This window comes from Poecilia latipinna, unplaced genomic scaffold, assembly GCF_001443285.1.
Source record: "Poecilia latipinna isolate Pla-1442-1.1 unplaced genomic scaffold, P_latipinna-1.0 Scaffold3301, whole genome shotgun sequence".
Lineage (NCBI taxonomy): Eukaryota > Metazoa > Chordata > Actinopteri > Cyprinodontiformes > Poeciliidae > Poecilia > Poecilia latipinna.
The window spans coordinates 4,060-11,622 of NW_015115917.1; the positions used below are offsets into that span (position 1 = coordinate 4,060).

The 7,563-nt window shown below is 41.1% G+C and overlaps 1 long non-coding RNA gene across 1 annotated transcript; it reads left to right on the top strand.

The window, feature by feature from the left end:
* Positions 1 to 369: 369 nt before the first annotated feature.
* On the top strand, positions 370 to 6,428 carry LOC106940623 (uncharacterized). The gene is made up of 2 exons (XR_001423153.1): positions 370 to 1,321; positions 1,406 to 6,428. It is a non-coding gene; the product is annotated as an uncharacterized LOC106940623 (long non-coding RNA).
* The last annotated feature ends 1,135 nt before the right edge of the window (positions 6,429 to 7,563 follow it).

Here is a 7,563-nt window from a genome sequence, read left to right on the forward strand (position 1 = left end):
CTCTGTTGTAGATCTCTGAACCTGTTGTTTTGAATTAAAAGGTGGAAATATAGTTACAAAAAAATCGGTTTTCAAATGTAAAGTATTGGAATAATTGTTGTTTTACTCTACTGTACATTTGTGAATACTACCAAAATTTGTTCAGTATTCAGCAACTCATAACAAAACACATCTAAATGACCAAATGTCTCCTGCAAAAGAAATCTCTAATGTATACTAAAATTGATTGCTTATGTAACCTCGGTAATTCTGACCGATCAGCATAAATCAGTTCTGCGTTGTGTGAATAAGGGCCAGGAGACAGGATGAGATGAAACGTCGTTTATCTGTGCGAAACAGAATATGGACTGATCAGGAATCGGGTTCATCACAGCGGGTTCATCACCTTACGAGGGACAGCATTTCATGTTAGCAACAAGCTAACATAGCATTTTACTGGAGCGTTAAACTCAGTGAACCTGCCTCGCGCCCATCTCTCATGAACTGGCAACGAGATGTTTGTGTTCACTATATGTAACCCTGCCAACCACCAGGAGGGGGTGCTGTTTCACCCTTTACACATGAACCCAAACTGCGAAGTAATGACAAGTGGAATTCTATACAATATTAACTATGTTATACTTATTGTACTTTTTTGAAAATGCCTGAATGGTGACCGGTCGGCCATTTTGGATGCGGTGGCGAATTGTCCCAATTTTACTGCCTATAACCGCCAACCCTGATGTGCATTTTGACTTAGTCCACACTTCATAGAGGGCACAGGGTGAGTTTTGGGACTGGACTCAGTCTGTGCCACCAGAACCTGAAGCTGGTCTGGTGGTTCTGCAGAACCAGCTGACACTTTGGACTCTGATTGGTTTAAATGGTTAATGTTGAGGAATCAGATTCAGGCCGGTTCTAACTTGTTCTTCATAACCGGCCTTTAAACTGCCAACCAATCAGGAGCAACTTTAATAAATCTGAGATTAATCTAACTGATGACAAGGAAATAAAAAAAAATCATTGCCAATATTGCAGATAAAGGTAAAAACAAATTTCCATTTTTATTTGAAAAGTGAAAGATATATTTATCTGATGAATCAGATCTCTGATCAGTTTTTCTTAGAAATTAACCAATCTGTTCTCTTTTGTTTTCTTCAGATTCAGTAGAGATAGACTCTCTCGTCTCTCTCTGCATCGCCTTTTCTCCTCGGTCAAACTGAGCAAGACTCGAACCGCCAGCCTTGACCGACTGGTTCCCCCGGTTCCTGACTGTCTTCCCAGCGACGGCAGGAACTCCTGCAGCCTGTGGAAGAAATCTCCTTCTGCTCAGTCTCTCTGTGTGGGAAGATTTTCTGTTTTAGATCTTGATTTTTGAATACTTGCCATTTCCTTTTGCTGAGTGGGTGTCCTGTCTATCCTACAGGGGGCGCTGGGACTGCAAATGAAGAAGTCGTCATCAGTGCAGAGTTTTGGTTCTGAGGAGATCAAGAGCTGCAGCGTAGATCACAGACCAGCTGATGAGCAGTAAAACAGCTGCTTGTATCAGCTGACCACCGTCCCACCCAATCAGACCTCAGTTTCCTCCCTGTCTGTCCATCAAGCTTCTACATCCATGTCTGAGGTCAGAGGTCATTGGTCGGTCCCGCTCAGGGAGATCAGTTGGTCGGGTTCTTCAGGTCTGTTCTGATGGACCGGTTCTGTTGGAAATTAGTCGACCATCAGATCAGAGTTTTGGAAAAAGGCGAGCCGACTCTGATAATGAGCCACAGGGCAGAGCGAGCTTCCAAACTGGAAACCACTGAAACCAGTTTAGTTTGCAGCGCTGAATGTAACTAATAGAATTAATGGTACCTGATTTTTTTTTTGGACAGTTTTGAGTCAGCTCACCTTTCTGAGTTATCAAAGTCCTAACTTCTTCCAAACCTTCGACATGCGTCTTGGATGCAGCAGCTCCACCAGCTGTTGCTAACGGGGCGGCGGCAGGAGTTTTTTTGTTTTTTATGACCTGAACTTTATTGATTTTCCAATAAAAAAATATACCCTAATTCCACATTTAGCATATTACAATTTAGCATAAGCTAAACAATGTTTAGTCCTTGTAGGTTCTTCAGGCCAATACAGTTAACAGAAATTACTTGAACAAAAAAAAAATTAAAATAAAATAAATAATAAAAGAAAATTACAGTGAAAATAGAGAAAAAAAGACAAGACGCATAAACATCAACTGAACATTGACATAAGCAATATAACATAAAATAACACTGCCCTATAACCCCGATACATTCAGATAATTACAGCATTACCGTAAATTCCTCTAGTCTAATTATGTCCGAGCTGGAAATGCCATTTAACCCATGCATGACAAGTAGCTGGACCACTTCCTGTTGTACTCCTGAACCCCATTTAACAGTCTATAAGATAATCTCTCTAAGGCAGCAAGCTGCCCCAGTGACTTATACCAATGAGTGAGAGAAGGGACAGATGGACCCCTCCACTCCCTCCCCAGCATTACAGCTGTCAGTACCCACTGCGAGAGAGAGGAAGTCAGGTGAGCCAATCATTTTTTCTATGACTTTGTGAACTGATGACCAATAATCTTGGATTTCTGGACAGTCCCATAGCATATGTACCAGTGTGCCATTATCCTTTTGACACTTCCAACAACCCGAGGTTTCTGACAAGCCAACCCTGTATAGTCTGTATGGAGTCCAATAAACTCTATGTAGAATCTTAAATTGCACCAGTCTTGTTTTTAGTTCCCTCGAACTTTTCTTCCCATTCCTAAGAATTGAAAGCCATTCCTCTTCTGTGAAACTAAGATTTAGATCTGTTTCCCAAGAACTCTTAAGAGACATAATATTAGGATCCAAGGCTGTCGACAACTGAAGCTTCATGCCCATCACCAAACACCTTCTTTATATCTGCCAGTGTGTTGCAGCTTACAGGAATAATAGTGGGGGAACCAAAAGTTTTAACCAGCAAATGTCTTAATTGTAAATATCTCCAGAAATCTTGTCTGTGTAACTTAAATTCCCCAACCAATGTTTCAAAGGACTTCAATGAGCCATTCTCATATAAATCTCCTATCTCACATATTCCTTTTTGAAACCAGGACTTCCAAAAAAAGGGGGTTTTGCCTATACAGAGTTTGGGGTTATGCCAAATACTAGCAGATTTATTGAGATGTGGGTCAAATTTAAAAATCTGAGATATTTTTTTCCATAGTCCCTTCAGATGGGAGAGAACAGGATGTGACTGATTCTGAGGGGAGAGATTAATTGATAGGCAGCTAGTCAATGCAAATGGTAGACACACCACACTCTCAAGAGAGAACCAGGGTGGGGCTCTCTCAGGGGGCAGAAACCAATGTGCCAAATGCCTGAAAGGAAAAGCATAGTGGTAATTAAGTAAATTAGGCATACCTAAACCCCCTCTGTCTACAGGTCTTTGTAGTTTTCGCAAATTCAGCCTGGGTTTTTTCTTATTCCATATGAACAAGTTACAGATCTTATCAAACTGTTTAAAATATATTATAGGGACATGTACTGGTAGAGCCTGTAGCAGGTAGTTAAATTTGGGAGCACAGATCATTTTAATAGTATTTACCCTCCCCCACATGGAAAGATATAGTACACTCCAACGCTCTACATCCACCCTCATTTTTCTAGTAATGGTTCAAAATTTATCTTAATCAAATCAGTCTGTTGGGGTGGAAAAGTTATTCCAAGGTACTTAATACCCTTCTAGGCCAAGAAAACATGCTAGATGGAAATGTATTTTTAGGGCAAAATGAAGAAAGTGTGAGGGCTTCCGACTTTGTCCAATTGACCTTATAACCAGAAATATTTGAGAATGTTAATTAAGGAGAGCAAAAGGGGGAGGGAATTCACTGGGTCTGACATAAAAAGAAGAATATCATCAGCATACAACATCAGTTTATGACAACTATGTCCTACAGTAATACCAGGAAAATTAACCTCTTTCTGAATAGCAGCCGCTAATGGTTCTAAGGCTAATGCAAAGAGTAGAGGAGACAGGGGGTCCCCTGTCTGGTCCCTCTTTTAAGTTCAAATGGTTGGCCAATTACCCCATTTGTTAGGACAGATGCCGTTGGCCGAGCATATATAAGCCGAATCCAGTCTATAAAATTTTTACTAATGCCAAAGCTTTCCAAAGTTAGAAACAGATATTGCCGCTCAACTCTGTCGAATGCCTTTTCTCCATCCAACGACAAAGCAACCACAGGTGTCAGGCTTTTCCGAACTGCCCACATAATGTCTATAAGTCTTCTAATATTGTCATCTGAGGTGTGAGAATATATAAATCCAACTTGATCCGAATGAATTAATGAGGTTAGTACTCGGTCCAAACGACTAGCTAGGATTTTTGATAATATTTTACTATCATATGATGTTAAGCTAATAGGTCGATAATTTTTGCATTCTGAAGGTTCCTTGTCTTTTTTCAGGATAAGAGTGATAACCGCTTATGAAAGTGTAGGAGGCAACCTTTGTCTGTTAAATGATTCATTATAAGTATTCAAAAGCAGAGGGGATAGCTCTTAAGGAAACGTTTTATAAAACTCAGCTGTGAAGCCGTCTAACCCGGGAGCCTTACTTGAGGGTAGATGTTTAATCACCTCGACTATTTCTTCAATAGTAATGGGGCAGTCTAGATCCTAAAGTTGATGTGATGGTACTCAGATTTAATTCTTTCAGATTTAAATCTGAAAGAAATTCCTTGATATTTTCTTGTGAGGCTGTTGATTCTGAGCTATAGAGATTCTTGTAGTAATCACTAAATACTGCATTTATTTCATGTCGATCCGAAACAAGCTCACCAGTTCTATTCCTAATAGCTGAGATGGAACTCATCGCCTCTCTTTGCTTAATGTATCTAGCCAATAGTCTACCTGCCTTATCTCCCTCCTCAAAGTAGTTTTGCTGAAATAGGCTAAATTCAGCTTTTTCTGACATAATAGTATTATATTCTTACTTTAGCTTTGTAAGTTTGTTCAAGGTTACCAAAGAATAATCCCTTTTAAAACTAGACTCTGTAATCTCAATTTGTCTTTCTAAATTAATTAGCTTAATAGTGTTTGGCTTCTTTTTAGATGAAGCCTGCTGGATGATGTAACCTCTTAAATATGCCTTTAGCGCCTCCCAAGCCACTCCAGCAGAGGGAGCTGAGGCAATATTCCTATCGATGTACAACTTGATTTGTGATCTAAGAGTCTTTGAAAGCCTCATCTAGTAAGAGACTAGAATTTAGCCTCCATCTAGGACTTCTCACAGTTGTATTAATCGCAAACATAAAAAGGTAAATAGGGCTATGATCTGACAATATCATACTCCCAATGCTCGTGGAGGCCACAGCTGTCATTATTGGCTTAGATACCAGAAAAATATCAATTATTGAAAGAGATTGATGTGGGGGAGAGTAAAAAGTATAATCCCTACCGGAAGGATTTTGCAACCGCCAAACATCCGCAAGGCAACAAGCTTTGCACATACCTTTAAGCGCAATGTGTGTTTTTGGAATGGGTGTTATTGTAGTGCTTTGGTCTAAAGTTGTGTCCATCACCTAATTAAAGTGTCCTGCTACAATAATGGGGTAATTTCCTAGATCGATTAGTTTCTTTTCCAGCTGTCCGAAAAAGGAAGGGTCATCAACATTTGGTGCATACACATTTGCCAAAATGTTATAACCTTGGATCTCGCATAGCATTAGAAGCATCCTTCCCTCCTTATCCATGCTCTGCTTCAGACATTTAAATTGCAAACGTCTATCAATAAGAATGGCTACACCCCTATTACTGCTCCCACAACCTGCACCCACAAATCCTACCCTGCCTGCACCCAGTCTGTATGATTCCAGCAAAGACAGATGTGTTTCCTGGATAAAAACAATTTGGCAATTTTTAGCTCTAATAAAGGACAATATCTTTTTTCTCTTTATGACATTATTAAGACCTTTGACATTCCAGCTCATGAGACTCAAGTTATTACTACTGAATGAGATATTTAAAATGCATATGGAGTAGGCAATACTGTAACCTTATAGGTATCGGCGGGCTGGACAAAACAAACAGAAAAAAAACAATATAAAAAAAAAGAACAAGGCAACAACATTCACAAATTCCAACAACGTAGAACGACCCCCCATCCATCCACACACACACACACCCAAACAACAGTCCAAATATATCTAACCAGCTATGTTTATACAACCAACCCTTACTCTGGTCCGTCATCACACTTAACCTAGACCACCCCAAAACTCCCCCCACCTCCCAACCCGTCCAAGAAGTGCGGGTGACATACCCCCCCACACCCCCAAAAAAAGAGTAAGGTGCAAAAACAGGTGTAAATTTGAATGAAATGCACAAAACTTAGAATTATAGTGATCCTTTCCAGCCTTAAAACCCAGCAGACAGATACAAATTTTTTTATTTATTTTTTTTATGTAGCCTCACCCATCAGTGACGTTCAAATGAGTCCGAACAGAAGTAAATAAGAAGATCAGTTCCTGCATTAGCGTATCCATAAAGATCCAAAGAATAATTTCTGCCCTCGATGCCTCACCCAGTGGGGCTTCCACGATCCATATCGCCGCCCGGTCATTCTGTAGATCGGATCGGATGTAAGCCAGTGCCTTCTTATGGTCCTCAAAGCCCCCGTGAAGTTTTCGCAGTAAGCACGGCTGGGTAGTTTAGGAAGAAGCGGACGCGTTTCTCATGGAGTAGTTTCTTACATTCATCAAACTTTCTGCGTTTATCGCTGAGAAGCAGAATAGTCCGGAAACACCATAATCTCTCCAGATCAGGTCTCCCATCTTGTGAGCGGCTTTGGCGATGCGTTCTCGGTCTTAAAATCTCTCGAATCACGCAATGATGGGTCTCGGACGGGGGGCTGGTTACCTAAACCAGGAGACAATGGACCCAGCCTATGTCCCCTCTCAATTTCAAGTCCCTTGGGAAAGTTAATGTTCAGAAGCGTCGGTAGAGTTGCTTTCAGAAATGCCACCAAGTCGCTTCCTTCGCAGGATTCAGTAAAACCCAGAAAGTGCAAATTATTCCTGCGCCCTCTGTTTTCCATGTCATTGAGCTTTTGCCTCAGTATGCCCGGTTAGCCTGATCCTGAGCTAGGTTAGCAGGGCTAGCAGTAGCAACCTCGCCACATTTGGTTCCTCCTCCAGCTGCGCTGGGTTTGACTGAGTTTCTGCTCGACTTAGACATCTTACCACTAGTTTAGAGATAACACTTAATACCTGACGCTGATTCATTGGCTCCCTGCCCGATTTACATGTAAAATGCATTATGAGGGACGCTCCTAGGCAGCCATCATGTCGAGCGCGTCACGTGACTCCGGCGGCAGGAGTTTGTCATGTAGTCGTGGATCACCAGATCGATTCCCGGCCCTCGTTGTATGTGTCCTTGGGCAAGACACTCCAACCACCTGGCCTGTTGCCATGAAATGGCAGCTTTGCTTGTCAGTTGCCTTTGCAATATAAAGGGTATTATAAGTAAAATTGATTTTTTATTAATTGCTGCTGGATAGTCTGAAGGAGCAGAGTGGGGGA